Below are 20,493 nucleotides of genomic sequence, written 5' to 3' on the forward strand. Positions count from 1 at the left end.
CCTAATTCAATCAGAGAGGTGTAATCTCTTTTTGGTGGGAACAGCAGAAGACAGCCAAGCCTGTGAATGCAGTTACTGGGCAAGTTTCAGCTCCTGTCGGGGGTATATGCCAGGCAGAATTAAATCTCTTCAAGCCAGGCTTCAGCTAAATGTCACTTTTGTTCCAGTTTTCTTCATTCAAATCAAACTTACAATTTTTACACATGCAGCTAGAACGCTGATTCTAAGTTCAAAACTATGACATTTAAAAAGTTGCAACCTATGTGACACTCAAAAAGTAGGTCACTCATTTATTTTAAACATTTCGATTTTAGTGGTTTTAAGTCCAATTTCACTTAAGCTGCTGACATCCACCGCTCAGCCAGTTGTGTTTTGAACATTATTTTAGGCTCTTCATCTTTCCAGATTTTGTATGCATACAAGACTGCCAAATGTCTGCTGGTGTTCAGTGAGATTTTTGAATATCTTGCAATGTTTAAAATAGGCATTTTTAGCTTGCATTTCAGAGAAACAAAGGTGATTTCAAAGTGCTTTTTGGGCTAACAGGCACTGCTGTTTTTCCTTTGGCACCATGTTCCAGTCATGGCGCTTCTGGCCCATCACGCTCGCACTGTTGGGTGGCAGGTCAGGCGACCATTTTGGTGTGCGCAAAACTGCGCTTTTTTCCTGGATTCTGGCGCAAATGTGGGCTTTTCGGCCATCTTGGATTTTCTAAACCCACAGCACAAAATGTTGCAGCATAATAACTTGAAGGTGGGTCAAGACACCCAACATAGCTAAAGAAAAAGCGTTTGAAAGATTGTACCCCAAATACCTAATACAAGGAAAATGCTCTATCTTCATATTTACCTGCGGTCCACAGTATTGCCTTAAGTTTGGTGCTACTCAAAAAGACAACTATTTATGGCATGGAGATTGTTCATACTTGCATATTGAAAAAAATATGTCTGATTTACGCTGCAGGCCAATGGTAATACAATCAAAGAAAATCAAGTAATCTGCGAAAGCAAGCCAGTGCAGCTTCAACTTGCATATACTAGCAGGGTAGACATTATGCACCTGCCACAACTCATCAATGCCAGTAAAATACATATTAAAAAGTGTAGGGGCTAAAATACAACCCTGCCTGAGACCAAACTGGGAGGGGATAGGTCTGGAAAGAGAACCCTTCTGGGTTACGCAGATCTTTATCGATGTATCCCTATATAGAAGAACTATGAGCTGCACCAATTTGGGGGGACATCTACAGCTTAATAGTTTAGACCAGAGGTTTTCAAGTACCATGCAGTCAAAAGCAGAAAACATGTCCAGGGATGCCATATTGACAGGGCCCATACTGCAATGTCTAGCAATATGCTAACACCGTCACGGTCAAGACTGTGCCCATATTTTAGCAAAACCTCAAATGATACTTCGACAGGACAGAAAATTGGTGCATAACCAAATTCAGATCTCTCAATATAAGAATGGAGAAGACCTTACTAATGGAGTCAATTAAAATAATTGGTCTATCATTTTTTGGGAAAACCCGGACCTCCCTTCTTTAAGACCAAAATAACAATGGATTGGGACCAGGAGGGTGGAATAATATGTATCTCAAACATTTTATCAAAATGGGCCTTCAGGAAGAGGATTCAGACTGATGGAACTGCCTTTAGGACAAAAAGCATAATGTCATCTGTGCCAGGTGCCATAGATGTTTTTAGTTTAGTAATAGCATATTCAACTGTAGAGGAGGAGCTAAGTGTCTCTACCGAACTCCCGTACCCATTCTTCCTATATGTTGGAAGCCGGAAATTGCGACATGCATGACACCAATAATGGTCCCTATACCACAAAGAATCCTTGAAACAAGGTATTCATTGAGAAAGCCCTATATGATGTTGCCCACAGAGAAATGACAGTCTTTTAAAGTTGGTTCCGGAAGAAGTGTGACGATGAATGAAAGAGAAGACTGGTGACGTCACATGAAGCAGAAATGACACACCCAGAAGAGATGCCAATGAAGAGAGTATATATATATATATACAGAATATGGATGTTCCACATCATGTTTTAGCAAACTAGGACCCCATGAACAGAAGGGCTGAAAGTGTGGCACAGTAGAGGAAAACAGCTGATGATGAGGGAAGTTTTGAGAAAGGTTGTCTGGCCCAGTGTCAAGGGTTCGGGCAGCCAAGAAACTGGTTATCTCTTCTAGAAGATATAATGAGCGTGAGAAGCGAGGCAAGCTCATGTTGAGGTGTAATGGAAAAACACTAGAAGTGCCAGGTTTGATTCATTTAATAGTATTAAATACAGAAGAAAGAGCTCAAACACGGTGTCCTGTCACATGGTCTAGATGGAAATAGACTTTGGGAAAGCTACACCGATACTTGAAGATAAGACCATGCTCACACTCCCTTCTTTTCTCAGGTGCAGTGCTACTTTGCAAGGCCAAGTTCATAGACAATTCGAATGGCAGACAGCGGGAGTGATGTTGGATGATGGGCTAATTGGGTGGGAAGATATGGTCAAGTCCAACCCACAGGCACCCAGGGTACCACCTTGCGTGCTGCTAGCGAGTGGAATATTCAAGAAGAGGGCAAGCGTGCCAGCCAATCATAGAGAGCCACACAGCAAAGAGCCCTATAGTTTGAAAGCCAATAAAACGTCATGTATTTCATGATGGCGAAGATGACTTGTACTAGGGGTGGGCATAGCTGTCCAACTGACCTTAGAGACCCAATCACAATCCTATCCCCCATAGAAAGTATACCTAGATGTTCCCCTTAAGCCTATCACAACCCCAAGTAGGATTTCTTATTTTGCCATCTGCTGTGAGGTCAATGATGACACATGTTTACTATATAAATGTAATTATTTATGAAATTCTTTGAGAATTCTCAAGAGAGATTTGAGCAAACGTCCATTGATGTCCGTTGTACTCCCTGTTTTAGGCAATTGCAATTAAAACAGTTATGTTTTGGCAACTTCCTGAATCAGTCTAATTATTGGTGTAAGAGTAAAATCTGCATCCCCATCCATCCCATATAGCGCCACGTTGCTTAAAGGGCCTACAGGTTCGCAACGTCCGCCTCTGCCCATGGACAGGAACCAGAAATTATATTAACAATCATTGGGTCCTGTAATCCGGATAAAGCATAGGGCAGCTAAAAATCTACCCCTGCAGAATGTAACCCATTCACGCTATGGAACAGGAGAGTACATTGAAGATGGAAAAAGACTTATGGTTTTATTAATACTGGCCTGAAATTCTCTACTATTTTCCTGTATCAAATGGTTCAACATATTTTTGTTATCCTCAATAAAGAAATGGATCTTGACAGATTTGACCAAATTCATTTGTCGCTGGCAGATGGCTTTTTTTTTTCTATTTGATACACATTAGCTTGTAGTCCCTTATCGCGAAGCCCTTTGATGTTTTTAAATTTCAACCGCATAGAAGCAGTGATTTTTCCATCAAATCGGTAGTGACATTTTTTGGTTTTGCCCATAATCTTTGATTGATCGAGGGTAATCTGTTTTAAACAGATAGTGGTAATTTCATTACATTTAGCAACCATTCTGCCCTCAGATACACAGGAATTTCAATTCAGTGTCCATGTATCTACCATGGCAAGAATGAAAGTCACACATTTCTGCCACATTCTTTGGTTCCATCTCAAGAGTGAGGCAAGACATGATAGGAAGCTGTTTGTGTCTTTCATATGGAAAACCGAGGGAAAAGTATGAAACAAAATGGTCCCCCACTTTGGGATTAAAGAATTTAAGAGAGTCACAATGTGTTATTAGAAAGGTGGACATATGCCTGTAGTCAATATGTGAATTTCACAGGCCTCTGTGCCATATATAGTTGACAGCAGCGCCATGGCTATGGGCTGTAGCTGTGTCATCTCTCAATATTTCAGAAATGAATCCCACTCCACTCCTCTATTTACACTCTCAAGGGAGGATTGTGTTTTAATCCTTTGGGCATTCGACTTGGAACCCTCCGCGAAACTGGAGTTGATATCCCCTCATAACATAATGGAGTGAGAATGTCCTTTCACCAGCCAATCCTGAAATAACAATCTAATGCCAAAAGGACCATTTGTAATTGCAGGTTTTGCCTGGAAGGGTACCAATACAAATGTATTAGCAATACCTCAGAGTTCATGTGACCAGACGAGATCCCCACTGCCAAAAGAAAATCTGAGGAGTAAATCAAGTCTGTCGATAAATTGAGATAGTTATCTATTGCAATTGCTAGTCCGCCACTCGGTGGACCCACATCAGCTTGAGTAGCTGGTTGTTATATGTAAAATAAACATGAAGTTCAAAGTGAGTGGTAGTCATAGTTTCCTGGACCATGAGTATATTAAAATCTCTCATGAAATCTGAGGTGCAAAATAATTTGTTCAGATTGCCCCGTCCCGCAAAAGCATTCCACAAAATAATCTTGATCCAAGGGGGTTATGGTAACAACGACCACTGTAGTAGACCTACCAAGGATTTTATTGCAAGTTCCACTCAAGACCAGTTGTGTTGTGCCATTTTAGAATCATAGGACTGTAATGCAGACTTTTTAAAACAGTATAGTTCAGCAGGGCTCAGTATAGTTGTCTGTCTAAATTAATTTCAATCAAATAGCTTGTTTCATGATCAGTTGTAAAATTCTTCTTGGATAGTTAAGTAGTTTCATCATGGTTTCTGGCTTGGATGCCTTTATTCCGTGTTGAGTGCCTTTTCCCGTATTTCAAAATGTGCAGCGTTTCATGTGCTTTCGGTCCATTAACAATTGTTAAACCAATTGTACACTGATATCACACACCCTGGGCCTCATTACAAGTGAGGCGGAACGGGTTAACGGGACCCGCTAAAGGAGGCGGACCCGTTAAACCCGTTCCGCCTCATTACAAGCTCCCCTCGAGGGACCCAGTAAGTAACGCCTGGTCAAACCAGGCGTGCTTACCGGGTCCCGCGAGGGGAAGAGGGAGCAAACAACGGGCCGCTCGTAATCGGCCCGTTGTTTGCTCCCTCCCCCATTCCCATTCAGCCCTATTGAGGCTGAAATGGGAATGGGGAAGGTCCGAACTCGGCATGGCCCGGTAATTCCCCATTCTGGGAACCCGGACCCAATTTTGGCAACAGTCCCCTGTGTCAGTAATTATTTGCACGGTCACATGGGGCAATATGACACAATTTCATAATGCTTTGAATGTTTGCACTTAGCAATTACTTTTTTAATGAAGAGATGTGGATAAGCTGTAGCAAAAGTTGCAATAGGGGAGGACATTGTGTTGTGTCTGTGAATGCATTGGCAGATATGGGGGTGTCACTGCAAGAAAAGTGCAGCATGCAAGGCCTGTAATTTTGAAATGCGGCCCAGAAGCATACAGATCAAAGGTGAATAACCAAAATGGACTTGGAGCTGTCCAAGAGCTTCACTGGAGCAGTGACAACAGAAGAATTGTATTAAATATACAAAGCGAAGATGCAGCAGTCCTGGTGAGTTAGTTAACTCTTTACTTAAGGGTACTGTTACAGTAGCAGGGTTGCAGGTACAAAGGTAAGTACATTAGGTAAGAGACATCCAGAGACATCCACCAACACTCTCTCATCCAGGTAGCTAACTAACTGAAAGGAAAACACTCACTCAGCATTCTGCATCTAACATTCCACAAGCATCCACAGGCATTCCACAGCTCACTTGCTCACAGCACACACACAGAGGTAGAAGCAGTTTACACTCGGGCATTATAGCTGGACCATGCGATACGCAATTACTTATACTGTGTTTTCACCAAAGTACTTTACATACAGCACTCACTTAAAATGATTACCTGGCATGCAAAATCAATACTCATTTGCCATCTTCAGAAGGATAAAAGGTTGGATAGAACTTGCTAGGAGATAAACCCAATACTGTTTCTCACACATAGATCACAGCAGTGAGCACTTAACCATCTGAGCTACCTACCGGATATCTCTATTAAAGGTGCACTTCACATAATTTGGCAATACATTGGCTCTGGGGGCTACATTTTCTGTAAATACAACATCTAGTATTACAATTTTGAGAAGCAGGATGTCATTGTCCATAGTGAACATGATAATAGTAATGTTATATGTTGTTTTAAAAATGACTGGAGCGGGCAGGAGAAGGTAGTCGATAGGTATCCAAATACATGTTTCTTTTTAACTTCACAGTTGGTTACTGTGCAATTGGGTAATCCAGTGAGTTAAAAGCTCAACTCTGACATGTGCCAGTCTGCACTGTTCAAGTTCAACTTCAGCCAGGCTGAATCAACCCTTCAGCATGGGCTTGCTTCATTTTCCAAATTGAAGCTACTAGGTTAATGGACTCAGATTAATAAACACGTCTGACAAAAAGCAGAGACCAGTTTCTACATACTATGCAGGTGTAGTGGCATCTTGAGCAATAACATGATGAATAGGGAGATGTGCCCTTTGATAGACGTCCCCGAAAGTCAATATGGCATCACTCCATGGGCCTGATTCATTTCCTGGATTTGAATATTGATGATACATTTGAGAGTATCAGAGAATGTCACTCCCAAATGCAGTAACTGCTTGAAAAAACGATAGTTACTTCAGTAATCTTTTGTAACTTGCTTAACACCACAGACCAGTCTCAAAGCGCTTCATCAGGATTAAAACCTGTGTTGATCTGCATTGTCTTGTTTCCAAGACAAACACATTGCCCCTGAGCTATCCTCCCAGCCCTTAGTTCCTCCCATCTACCATAATTGTGGTCAATTTACTCACTGAGATACCGATCCTAATGCCATTTGATTTAGTATTCAGTTCTGGATCATGAGTGGTCATGTAATCCACATAACCCTTTGCCACTGCCTGCAAACATGATGGTGTGAGTGCTAGCAAGACAACATTGTCTGCAAAGGCAAGTGTGCATGGATTCTGTCCACTCATCTTGGGTATGTTCAAGAAGAGTTTTATGTATTCCTAATGGCAAGGAACTAACATATCAAAGTAAATTGGTTCTAATTTAGACATTGCACAGAGGTAAAACAAGAGGAAAGGTCCATTCATTGTCCATATCGCAGATTAGCTGAGAGATTGCAATGATTGACAAAGAGAAAAGACCTCAACATCCTCTTAGAAGATGATTGAGCCCAGAGTGTAATCCACTGACACAGAGCAAGTCTGCAGACCAATACATGACACTGAAATACATTGTGCCCTCATAATCCAATGCATACATGTCTTTGATTAATCGGGGTTTCAGGATCTACTCAATTCTGTCCATGCCAACACTAAATCTAACTTTGAATTACAGTGAACTTACATGGGATCTATCCTTGTCCATACCACTACTGTAAATCAGTCTGCCAAACAATCAAACCATTTTGCAGAGCATCTAGATTTTTCGAAAACACTTAAAGTCCGATCTTTACACCTTTTTAAAGACTGGAATAATTGCAACCTTTTTCCATCTTGATGGATAGCTGCATGCTGAAACTACTGTACATGAAATGTTAGTGAATTCTGGTATTGTATTAAAAAAAAAAACATGAATACTGTTCAGTTGGAGACACAGAGAATATAACTAGATGGAGTGGTCCCAGGATTTTATAAGGAAGTAATATGTTTAATCCACTTAATTGAGTTGTATTTGTGACAGCACTATGTAAATAAATGAAAGGGGGGCTGTTCGAATAGTCTTCAGAATGATGCAGTGCTTGTAGGAATAGTTGCTTCCTCAAGGCTGACCCACATTTCCTTTTTACTCACTAATAATTGTTTCGAACACCCCAAGTATGGGCCGCTGTCACAAAATAAACCCTCCCTGTAACAAAGTCTCCCCCGGGAGACTTTATTCTGAAAAAAGGTCTCCCTGCGAGAATGTATTTGAAATTGAATCTCCCCCTGTGAAATAAATTCTGCCCCATTGACAAGAAATTAATTTCCTCTCATTTTGAACAATTCGCATTTTTTTTTTATTGAGACTCTACTCTAATAGGGAGGGTTTTGAAAATGTCCAGTATGGCGAGGGAAGCATGTATCAGAATCAACTTTACCCTCAGACTAAGCTCTCCCCCTTGAAGAGGAGACTGTGTCAAAATAAACTATCCCTCTTGATTAGGGAGACTATGTAGCAGAATAAACTCCCACTCGAAGGGGGAAATGCTGTATAAGAATCAACTCTACCCTTTAAGGAGAGACCCTATCTCGAAATAAACTCTCCCCTTGAAGAGGAGACTCTGTATCAGAATAAACCCCCCCCCCCCCTTGAATCAGAGACTCTGTAGCAGAATACACTCTCCCCCTTGTAGGGGAGATTCTGTATCAGAATAAACTCCCCCCATTGAATGGGAGACACTGTAGCAGAATACACCCGCCATCTTGTAGGGAAGACTCTATAGCTGAATAAACTCCCCACCCTTGAAAGGTAAACTCCGTAGCATAATACAACATCTCCCTTGATGGGGGAGACACATAATCAGAATAGACTCTGCCTCTTGAAGAGGAGAATCTGTAACATAATAAGCTCTCCCCCTTGATGAGGGAGACTCTGTATTAGAATAAACTCTTCCCCTTGAAGGGAGAATCTGTATCAGAATAAACTCTCCTCCTTGAAGGGTAGACTATATATCAGAATACAGCCTGCCCCTTAATGGGGGAGACTGTATCAGAAAAATCTCTCCCCCTTGACAGGCAAACTCTTTAGCAGAATGGAATCTCTCTCTTGATGGGGGAGACCCTTTCTCAGAATATGCTCTCCCACTTGAAGAGGAGACTCTGGCTTCATTATGAGTTTGCCGGTCTGGAAATAAGGGTGCCGGTAGTAATGGATTGGCATCCTTCCCTGACCACCAAACTAGAATTCTGCTGTTAGGGCCACAGAACTCCAGGCAGGCCTGACATGCCGGAAGTTCAGGCCCCAACTGGCCTGCTTTTCCCTGAAGCACTGTTACTATCGGTGCTGGTGCTTCCGGTTTTTCCATTCCCATAGAGTCCTTTGGGAATGGGAAATAATCGTTCCGCCAAAGCTCATGATATCCTGGTGTAATTGGGATATCAGGTGACAGAAACAGTGTTACGGGGTCAGTGGTAGCCTGCCACTTGCATGCAGGTTTTACTGCTGCCCCCTAATGAGGCCCACTGTGTCAGAATAAACTCTCATGGAGAAGAGAATCTGTAACAGAATAAACTATCCACCTTAATGGGGGAGACTATGTAGCAGAACTAACCCCCCCCTTTTGAAGGGCAGACTCTGTAGCAGAATGGACTCACTCCCTTGATGAGGGAGACTCTGTATCAGAATAAACTCTCACCCTTGAAGGGGAGATTCAGTAACAGAATAACCCCCATTGTTGGAGGGAGACTATATCTGAATAAACTCTCCTTCTTGAAGGGGAGGATCTGTATCAGAATAAACACTCCCATTTGATGGATGGAATGTAGCAGAATAACCTCTCCCCCTTGAATGGGAGACTCTGTAACAGAATACACTTTCCTTCTTGAAGGGAGAGACTCTATATCAAAATAAGCCACCCCCACCCCCTTGATGGGGAAGACACTGTATCAGAACAAATTCGCCCCCTTGAAGTGAAGGAGAGATTCTGTAGCAGAATAAACTCTTCCACTTGAAAGTTAAACTCTGTAGCATAATAAAATCTCTCTTCCTGGGGTAGACACTGTATCAATATAAACTCTTCCCCTTGAAGAGGGAGACACAGTATCAAAATAAACTCTCCCCCATGAAAGGGAGATTCTGTAGCAGAATAAACCCTCGCTTGTTGGGCAGAGACTATGTATCAGAATAGACTCTACTCCTTGAAGGGGAGACTGTAGCAGAATAAACCCTCTGCCTTGAATGGGAGATTCTGTAGGAGAATACACTTTCCCCCTTGAAAGTTAAACTCTGTAGCAGAATACAACCTCTCAGTTGATGGAGTACATGCTGTATCAAAATAAGCTCTCCCCCTTGAATGGGAGACTCTGTAACAGAATACACTTTCCCTCTTGAAGGGAGAGACTCTATATCAAAATAAGCCACCCCCACCCCCTTGATGGGGAAGACACTGTATCAGAACAAATTCGCCCCCTTGAAGTGAAGGAGAGATTCTGTAGCAGAATAAAATCTTCCACTTGAAAGTTAAACTCTGTAGCATAATAAAATCTCTCTTCCTGGGGTAGACACTGTATCAATATAAACTCTTCCCCTTGAAGAGGGAGACACAGTATCAGAATAAACTCTCCTCTGTGAAGGGGAGTTTCTGTAGCAGAATAATCTCCCCTTGTTGGGCAGAAACTCTATACCAGAATAAACTCTACTCCTTGAAGGGGAGACTCTGTATCAGAATAAACTCTCCCTCTTGATGGGGGAGACACTGTATCATAATACACTCCCCACCTTGAAGGGGATATTCTGTAGAAGAATAACCCACCACCCCCATTGGGGGGGAGAGTCTTCATCAGAATTAACACTTCTCCTTGAAGGGGAGACTCTGTAACAGAATAACCCCCATTCCCTTGAATGTGGGACTCTGCAGCAGAAAGTATACACCAATACAGATGCATAACAGAGAGCTTAACAGAGAGGTACAATATTACAGATGCATAATGGAGCACTTTTCAGTGGTAACAACAGAACAGGCTTACAGAAGGGGGGTAGGATACAGGGGGGCACATATGAGGAGAAGAGCTTTTACCAGGTGGCAGGCGTCTAGCAAGTCAGGTGGTGCAAGGGGTGGCATGATGGCCTACGTGTTGAGGAGGAGACACTCCTTGAAGAGGTGGGTCTTGAGTTCTTTTCTGAATTGGAAGAGCCGAGGGTGAGTCTGATGCCAACGGGGAGTAGATTCCATAGTCTTGGGGAGTTGGCAGAAAAGGCTTGTTTTCTGGTCCTTTCCTTTTTACAGTGGCGGATTTCAAGTATGCACATTTCCTGTCTGATGGCGGTGCGCTTTCCGCCGGAGATGGTGAGTTTCTCTGCGAGGTAGCTGGGTGACTCGAGGGCAACTTAGAGGATGTAGCAAGACATGAAGGTGGTTCCTGTGTGCAGTGGGAGCCAGTGAAGGTTGATGAGTGCTGGGTGATGTGGTTGTATCTGAAAGTAGAGACTCTGTTTCAGAATACACTATCCCCCTTGAATGCGAAGTTCTGTAGCAGAATAAACTCTTCCCTTTAAATGAGAGACTCCACAGCAGAATATTGACTCCCCTTTGGAGGATAGACTCAATAGAAGAATACACTCTCCCAAATATTAAAACATAAGTTGCGGGCGCTGTTGCGTGCATCAAAGATGGCCGCTTGAAGGGAGAGCTCCGGCTCATACGAACATCCTGATTTCAAAATATCATTTCTACGCCGCTCTACATAACAACAACATGGAGATTCCTGTGCCGTAAGACTTGCTGAATGTCCCCTGCAAAATTTGAGAACATCCATGCCCGGGCTGCTGAGTAATCACGCCTGAGGGAGAGAGACGGCTGCGTGGCGTGGACGTCGCCGCCCCGCGGCTCCATGGAATTCCTACTGGAATCCGTAGGCTGGCCGTGGAGGGGGAGGGGCATGGCACTATGCGTGGCGGTGCCGAAACCATCATAGCAGAGATGCAGAGACCCGACGTCCTCGATCTGCTGCGCCTGGATGCGGCCACCGCATTAGCTTGGGTGAGGCGGCTCCGCGGTGTTCGGAGGAGAGTCTGGCTTTGCCAGCTACTCCGATGTCAGACGAGAAAGTAGCCTCGGTGGGCGTGAAGCGGGTGAACTATAAACTTCAAATATCCTGAGCAGCCGGGGGGGGGGCATGGTGGCAATACCGATCTGTATGATCTAGAGCAAGTGTGGGAGAGCAAACACTCGGCCCAGGCAGTGAGCGAGAGAGACACTGGACTCGTATACGATTGGGTCTCTATCAACGACAAGATACGTGGGAGGACATAACCCATTCTCAGGCTACACACTAATCCACATGGGCCGCGTCGAGAAAAAAGGCACAGGAGGGAAAAAGATGGGCCCAATGGATTCCTTCGCCAGCTCCCAACCAAGCAAGGCGCCTGATGAGGTGCAACAGCCACCTGACAGGCAGGATGAAGACCCCTTAGAGCGCCTGACAACGCTGGTACAAAACGGCTTCATGGCAGTAAACGTCAAACTTGAAGACATTGTGGCGACGATCGGATACCTTAAGGCCAGGGTTGAGAAAGAAAGCTCGCGCATCACAGAAACAGAGAACAGGATCAGCGCAAATGAGGACACCATCACGCAACATGGCCGCGACATAGCCCTAATCAAAACAGAACTTTGTAAAACCCAGGTTAAATGCGAGGATTTAGAGTCAAGGTCCCGCAGAAATAACATTCGGATTGTTGGTGTAGCAGAATCCTTTGGCAAGGGCGACATGGAGAGGCAAGTGGAACATCTTTTAAAAGATATCCTGGGGGCTGAATCTTTCTCAGAACATTTTCTGGTGGAGAGAGCCCACCGCATTCTGGCGCCTCTGCCGGGACCCGGGGCGCCGCCCGCACCATAATAGCACATATCCTTAACTATAGGGACAGAGATGCTATCCTTCGACTCTCCAGGGAGAAAGTACTTTGCACTTTGATGACCACAGAATTCACCTATATCCGGATTTCTCAGCTGGCGTACAGGCACAACGTCGATCCTATGAGCCTGTAAAAAGACAACTGCGAACGTGGAATATACCCTATGCCCTGATCTTTCCCGCTAAAATCAGAATTCAACATGGCGGCAGAGCCCATTTTTTGGAAAAACCGGCAGAAGCCATGTCATACGTGGCGGCGTCTAACCCACTGCCTCCCAGAGATAGGGCAAACAATCAAAACGGCAGAGTCCAGCCTGGAGCAGATAGACTTGATGTAGCAGACTGATGGGTCTGCACTATCCGATTCCCAACACGGGAAGCCATGGGGGGAAAAAGAATGGCTTAGAGTGGCCTAGATGAAGATTCAAGGTAGTCTTGAGCCTCGAGCCCCCGAAAGGGCGACGGATGAATGCAGCAGGCACCCTTAGGAAAGTTCCAAGTTATTTGGGGGAAAATGCCCATCGGGGTAGACCCGAGCGTATGGGGCAGCATCGTCATGTTGCGGTTGATGATGTGAGTGGGCGGACGAGTTGGGATGTTACAATGTTGGTTGTTGAGATATATGTGATTCATGAAGGAGGGGAGGGCATTGGAGACCCAGTGGAAAGGGTTCTACAGGTTGAAAATGTTGGTGGTGTCGTTGCACATGACATTCATCTGGTTAAATCCGGTACAAGTGAAATGATATTAAGGCACAGTCATGGCATACACCGGAACAAGGGCTAGCGGAATGAAGTTAAAGCTCCTCACATGGAATGTCCACGGTTTAAATAACCGGGCTACGTCTAGAAAGGTGGGGGTTTACGTTACTAGGCATCACCCGCAGGTGATTATGTTGCAAGAGACTCATGCACTCCGAAAGGTAAACATGGACTTTCTGAACAACTGGGGACAACACAGATTTTATACTGACTACTCCACACAGGCGAGGGGTGTTCTCACTCTCATACACCCTTCTGTGGGTTTTCTATTCAATAGGAGTAAGGTGGACACTCACGGGCGTTATGTCATAGTATGGGGTAGTGTTGCGGGGAGGGAAATGATACTGGTGAACACCTATCGACCGAACGTTGATGATCCTGATTTCTATGTAAATGTTGTACAGGAATTGGAGTATACAGGCTCTGAACAGATCCTCTGGGGAGGAGATTTTAACACAATCCTTGATGTCACGCTGGATCGGTCCAATACAAAACCTCAACCCCCCCTCCAAGGTGGCGGTAATGTTGCTACAAATCCTGTCGCAATTGACAATAGAAGACACATGCTACACCATTATAAGAAACAATACACATTTTATTCTACAGTACATGACACAGAGTCCAGAAAAAATTATTGGCTGACTTCCACAAGCCTCATGAGCCATATAGATAAATGTGAGATACTTCCCCGCACCCTTTCAGACCACTCTGGGTACGCGACAGGGATGCCCTTTCTCCCCAATACTATTCGCCATCACTATTGAACCAGTGGCTGCAGCAATTAGGGAACACCAGGGACAGAGAGGTATCGCAATGGCTGGCCTGACTCACTCCATATCCCTATATGCCGATGACACATTGTTATATATCCGCGAGCCGGATATACACTTAGGCCCGGCGGTCGAGACCATCCAGGAGTTTGCCGATTATTCTGGCTATAAAACCAATAGATCCAAATCTGAGATTTTCCCCCTTACCCCTGCCACGAGATGTCCAGCCAACACATATGGGTTAAAATGGTCCCCACGCAAAACAAGATATCTGGGAATAATAGTGTCCAGTGACGGCGCCACCCTCCACTCTGACAATCATGAACATCTCCTGGGTGGTATATCCACCGAGCTCCGTTTGTGGACGAAACTCCCCATTTTGCTCATTGGCCGAGTGGCCATATTAAAGATGGTAATATTACCAAAGTTATTGTATATATTCACAAACGTCCCGCTATGGCCGGGGGCACAGTTCTTTGCGACCCTTCGTTCCCTGGCGGTGGAATTTGTGTGTGGGGGGGGCGCAGCCAGAATGAAGTGGGAGAAAATGGTTGAACCTTACAATAAAGGGGGCATAGCGGCCCCAGACTTTGAATTGTACCACCTAGTGGCGCAGGCCCAATTTATCAGGTACAGGTATGATGAACAGTGTACCTCCCCCCATGTTGTTATTGAAAGACATGCTGCACGCCCAACGGACTTACGCTCCATAATCTTTAGCAAGAAACATAAAGACGACAGCCCATTCCACCCGGTTAGCATAACTGTGCATGCATGGTCCAGACTATTCCGTAGGCTGTGTTCGGAGACTCCCTATTACTCGGAAGCCCCCTTCTGGAACATCCCTGGTATAGCACCATCTTATGACCCGGATGTCCAAAAAAACTGGGATCCACATGAGGAATTCAAACTGAAAGATATATTCCCCAATGGTAAATTCATAACACTAGAGGAATTTAAAGTCGGTATGGGAAGGGATCAACTGAAGGTGCTACAATATCACAGGATGCGGATGGCTTTTAAGGCCAGATGGCCCCTGTTCTAAGAAGAACCACCTGTCCACCCGTGCCTCACAACACTGTCCACACAGGAGAGGGTTAGTGTCTCAGGGCTCTACGCAGTAGTACAGGCAAATACGCCCACGGCAAATAGTATCAAGGCTTCGTGGGAAGCTGACCTGGGAAGCACCATCTCAGGCAAGGCATGGGAAAAATACTGTGATCTAACCAAACGGGTGTCCATGAATGCAGGTCTACGCCAGATCCAATTTAAGGTATTAAATAAGTTACACTATACACCTGTGAAGGTGGCTAAGTTCACTCGAGATGGCCCAGCCAGTTGTCCGAAATGTGGAAGCACACAGGCCGATTCCTTCCATATGTACTGGAGTTGCCCACCCATATACAAGTTCGGGAGATAAGTTGCGTCCATCCTTGTGGACATCACACAGATCCCGGCAGACCTGACGCCCCGAAAATATCTATTCAGAGATATTGGGAAGACCTCGGAGATGGCTAGGCGTTTATTTAATGTAGTGTGTATAGTAGCTAAAAAATGTATACTGCAACAGTGGAAGAATGCATACGCACCACGGGTAAATCATTTTCTTAGGGAACTGGCTCAGGTCAATGAATGTGAAGAACAGTATGTATTATCACTACCAAGACCGTGTAAGCCTAAAGACATCTGGGCCACGTTCAGAGTCTACTTATGTGAACTAGGTTCGGACGGCAGTAGCCCGACTAGACCCGAAAACGAACAGGCTGTGTAAGAAAATGTTGGTTGTAATTGTGTTTCGACTTTGTAATAAGAACTATTGTTTGCTATGTAATGTCATGTTTAAGCGGCAACGTGTACCATCATAATTAATAAATAAAGTTTTTTTTTTAAAAAAAAACACAAGTTGCAAGGCTTTGTCTTCTTACCGAGGTGAGCACATTTTCCCTGAGCTATCTGCTATGATATTCTCCCTACTTAAGCAGTGCTCTAGTGGTTTTTAGTTTACCATTTCACGCCTAGAAACAATTGTGTACAGGCGCGTTATAAATGCCATATCATATTATAACATTTGCCACAATGTTATTTGAGCCATGCAGTATATTATAAAGAACTGAATTATACTGTGTATGGTTTATTTGTGTACTTTGGGAGCAGTTGTTTTCCTGATTGCACATCATAATATGTGATGTCCACACAAAGAGTAATCTATTCTGATGTAAACAGCTGGATATGATGCCTTTGTGATGATTATACTTTCTCTGGGGTCACCAGTCTGACAAAGAACATTTTAACCATCATTTAAAACCAGGTCAGTGACATGTAATGACTAGTTTTGCAAGATCCACATGGAGGCATTGTTATCTGGTCCCAACTACTGAATCTAATCACATTGTGGTTATTTCATTGCCCCTTAGTTCAATTTTGCTGGGCTGTCAGATTTCACAACCTTTAAAGTTGTCCTTAGAACCTTCGTTAAACTTATGTTTGGTAGCCCTTGTGTTGCCAATTGATTCTTTTCTGTCAACTATTATTTGTGAATTTACATGATGGTCCCTTTCAGATTTCTTTCCCTTTGTGATATCAATCCAGGCAACAATACAAAGAATCAGATGTGTTACCTGTGAATGTCACCCAACAAATTGGGACTATGGGCCTCATTATAAGTGAGCCGGTTCGGAAATAAAAGTGCTGGTAATGATGTTTTCTGGACTAGCTCACTTTGAGGGTGCCAGTAGGGGCTGTGAAATGACCTGCCGGTAGTTCTGGCCCCTACCGCAAGACTTTTCACTGTAGCACTGGCACCGTTATTAGTGGAGCTGGTGCTTCAGGGTTCCCATTCCCATGGAGTCCTATGGGAACACCCGGGAATGGGAATTTACGATTCCTCTGTCACCTTTAATATCCCGGTAGCACCGGGACATCAGGCAGTGGAAACGGTAAGGCGAGTCTGCCGGTAAACCGCTGGTAGCTGGTTATCCGCAGCCTCGTAATGAGAGCCATATGGGTTGCCATGAAGACTATTGGAGCTATATTGCATTGCAAAAGTAAAACAGGCTTTATTTAGGGTATTTGCAAGGTTGGAGAAATGAGTAAGATATAGCATGTGACAAACACAACACACATTTTAGTATATCTTCTGCTCTAAGTGCATGTAGTCATAAATCCATCCGTAGGGCCCTGTGCCATTGCAATGAGATCAAGCAATTGAATTCAGAACCTGGATATGTGCTTCAACTCCGCAGAAATTTTCCAGGTCTGGGATAGGATTTTGGGATTATGGCTTCTCACCAAATTAAAAGGGATCTCAAACAGTGAGTCCTTCCCTGATGAGCTCTTTGACCACTTTGCTCTCTCAGAGTGCTGCCGCTTTCTCTCATCTCTACCTCTCTGCCTCCTAAAAGGATCACAATCTTGTCATTCCTAATAAGATGTTGGATCAATTTCCTCTAACTCTTTTGTTCCTCTTCCTTTCTCCTGTTCTTCTACTGCCTCTTTATTTTCTCTTCCTCCTCCTTAACATTCCACAATTCTCTCCTGCCTTCAGGTTGGTTAGAACTGCATCTTACTTTCCCATCTCTCCATCCATTCTTCCCATGCCTCTTCTTATCCATGCCATCCTCTGCATCCTACACAATGTTGCACAACTGTCTAATTGCTAAGACTCTCCCTGAGAATGTTTACTTTTGGCTTCCTTCTCACTCTACCATCCCTCGCCTCCTTCAACCCTTTCCTGCGTGTTTATGATGTGTAATTCATTATTGTCTATTCTCCTTCTTATTCTTCCTATAACCTTATTCCTCTGTCTACCTTTTTCCTTTTAACATCCTCCTACTACCTGTTAATCTCTAGTCATCCTCATGTCCCCTTTGTTCTGGTCTCCTCCCACCTCCACCTTTAGTCTCCTTATGTCCTCCCTTTATGCTACTCCACGCATCTTCCTACTCTCTGTCAAAGCTCATTTTAATCTCCTCCATCCTTCCTCCTTGCACTCCTTCAACCTGCCTTACACACTATTGCGAACCAACTCTGTATTCTCCTTCTAAACTCCTTCAATATCCCGACCTGCAAGTTGCCAACCTTCCTCCTCTTTCTGCCACTGGCTATCTCCACTTTCTGTCTACCACCTCCTGTAACTCACACCAGCCCTGAATTCCAGAATTGATTAATGTGCATGTGCCTTTCTGCTGAAGCAATACAAGCTACAAAACCATTATATTAAAAAAAGACCGTCACAGGGACTGGTGCAGGCCTAGTTGCCCATGAATTTCCAGAATGTCCTGTTTTCAGCTCCTGCCATTCATGTTGCCATTGACCAAGTCTATATAAGGGCTCTCTGCCAACTTTCATGGGACTTCATGGTTTTCATTTGCGGAGCACTGGAACTACAGTGTTTACCTGCAGACACAAGGGAGACATTTAAGCAGCAGTTCTAACTCCTTCCAAGGTCTCTGCTGACGTGCTCACGTGCTACTACAACTGCCTGCCAACTGATATATTTCTAACATATTTCTGACATCTCTTCTTGAGTAGCCCAGCTATACAGTAGTGGACAAGATTTCCTAACTGTACCCTCAGCATCTCTTCTACTGTGGAACTGCTACAGTATTGTCCTTTGTGGGAGGAGTTTCACTGACTTCTGAACTTGACTGGCGCATAGATAAAAAGAATAATAATCTTCAGCCCATTGTAACATGTGAGGTCTAGTTAATAGAAGAGGAAACCTCCAGGAATAATTTCATGAAAGGAATCATTTCTTTCATGAATACTCTTAGAAGACAGCTGATTCTTTCTAAAGATTGGATACACGCTGTAAATACCTGTCCACTGCTAATTAGAAATCAGTTTAACTGTTTCCTCTTACTAAAACCTAAAATTGTATTAACACATACTAACAAGGAACAACTCATCTTCTTCTAGGAAAAGAATGTTACTATTTTAGTGATAAATGCTGCCTGCAGGGGTGAGTGAAATGCAAAACTGACTTGTGTTTTCTAGAGAGCTGTGACTGAATGATACCTGCTGCTGACGTGCTGCCTAACCTTCTGAACCACTAACCTGAGCATATCTGTGAATGTGGAACATCATACTACTCTATGTTTGGCTCCCTAAATAAGGTGAAATGCAGCCATAGTACACCACTCCCCTGGAGTCTAGGGACATATTGTCCTTCAGCACTCTGCAAATAATGTCTATCCCAGCAGACAAAAATGTTAAAATGCAGTTATCCTTCTTTTGATGTTTTGACATCTCCAATCCAATCAGAAGGATATTTATTGTTTATATTATTAATGTAGCAACTCGAGCTGTGCTTGAACTTTACCACCACTAGCAACACGCTGTAAGGTGCCACTGTGTTAAATCTAGTTGCATTCTGTGTAGCCATTCCATTAAATCTCATTGTAGCCATGCACTTGATTCCATTGGCACCTTGAAGTCTGCCTCCTTCTCTAATCTAGCTTCCTTTGAATGCACTGATAGTGTGGCAGGCCCCCATTAACCAATCTTGCCACTGGAGCAGATGTAACAAACTATCCATCATGCCAACCAACTCCCAGATCAGAGGAGCACTTTGTCGGACCACAAACACGAACAACACCCCTGCCTACCCCCTCCTTCCCTCACTTCCTCCACTCATCCAACCTTCAGGGGAAGCACTCCCCCCACAGACTCCTCCCTCTGCCACCCACATGTCTTGCTCCTAACATTCTCACACCACTCTCTCCGACCCTTGCACCCCCCTTTACTCCAACCCCATCCCTCATCAGTCTTTATATCCCTAGGTGCCGTTCAGGCTTTCCTTGCCAGCACCCCTTCCTAGGCCACCCTGCCCACCATCACACATATGCTACAGGAATCCAAGATTCCCCTCAAACACAGAATCCATACCACCTGTACCTTCTCTTCTCTGCACACCTCACCCTATGTCCACCCATATCCCTGCCTGTCCCCTCACTTACACCATTACATACCCCAACTCGCCCAACCAAATATATCTTCAATGGCCCAGGCACTAACCACCCCCTCAGTACTTTCGACACTCCAATGGAAATCAGCACGCGGGCATCATCTCCACCTTAGACCTGTTAGGTGTATTGACCCACGTTGAAGTTATTATGCAGCAACATTTGGTGCTGTGGGCTTAGAAAATCCAAGATGGCCGAAAAGCCCACATTTGCGTCAGAATCCAGGAAAACCGTGCAGTTTTTGCGCACACCAAAATGGTCGCCTGACCTGCCACCCACCAGTGCGAGCGTGATAGGCCAGAAGCACCATGAGTGAAACGTGGTGCCACAGGAAAAACAGCAGTGCCTGTTAGCTCAAAAAAAGCGCTTTGAAATCACCTTTGTTTCTCTGAATGCAAGCTCAAAATGCCTATTTCAAATATTGCAAGATATTCAAAAATCTTACTGAACACCAGCAGACGTCTGGTAGAATGAAGT

The sequence above is a fragment of the Ambystoma mexicanum genome, chromosome 1q (assembly GCF_040938575.1).
Source record: "Ambystoma mexicanum isolate Mex_15411 chromosome 1q, UKY_AmexF1_1, whole genome shotgun sequence".
Lineage (NCBI taxonomy): Eukaryota > Metazoa > Chordata > Amphibia > Caudata > Ambystomatidae > Ambystoma > Ambystoma mexicanum.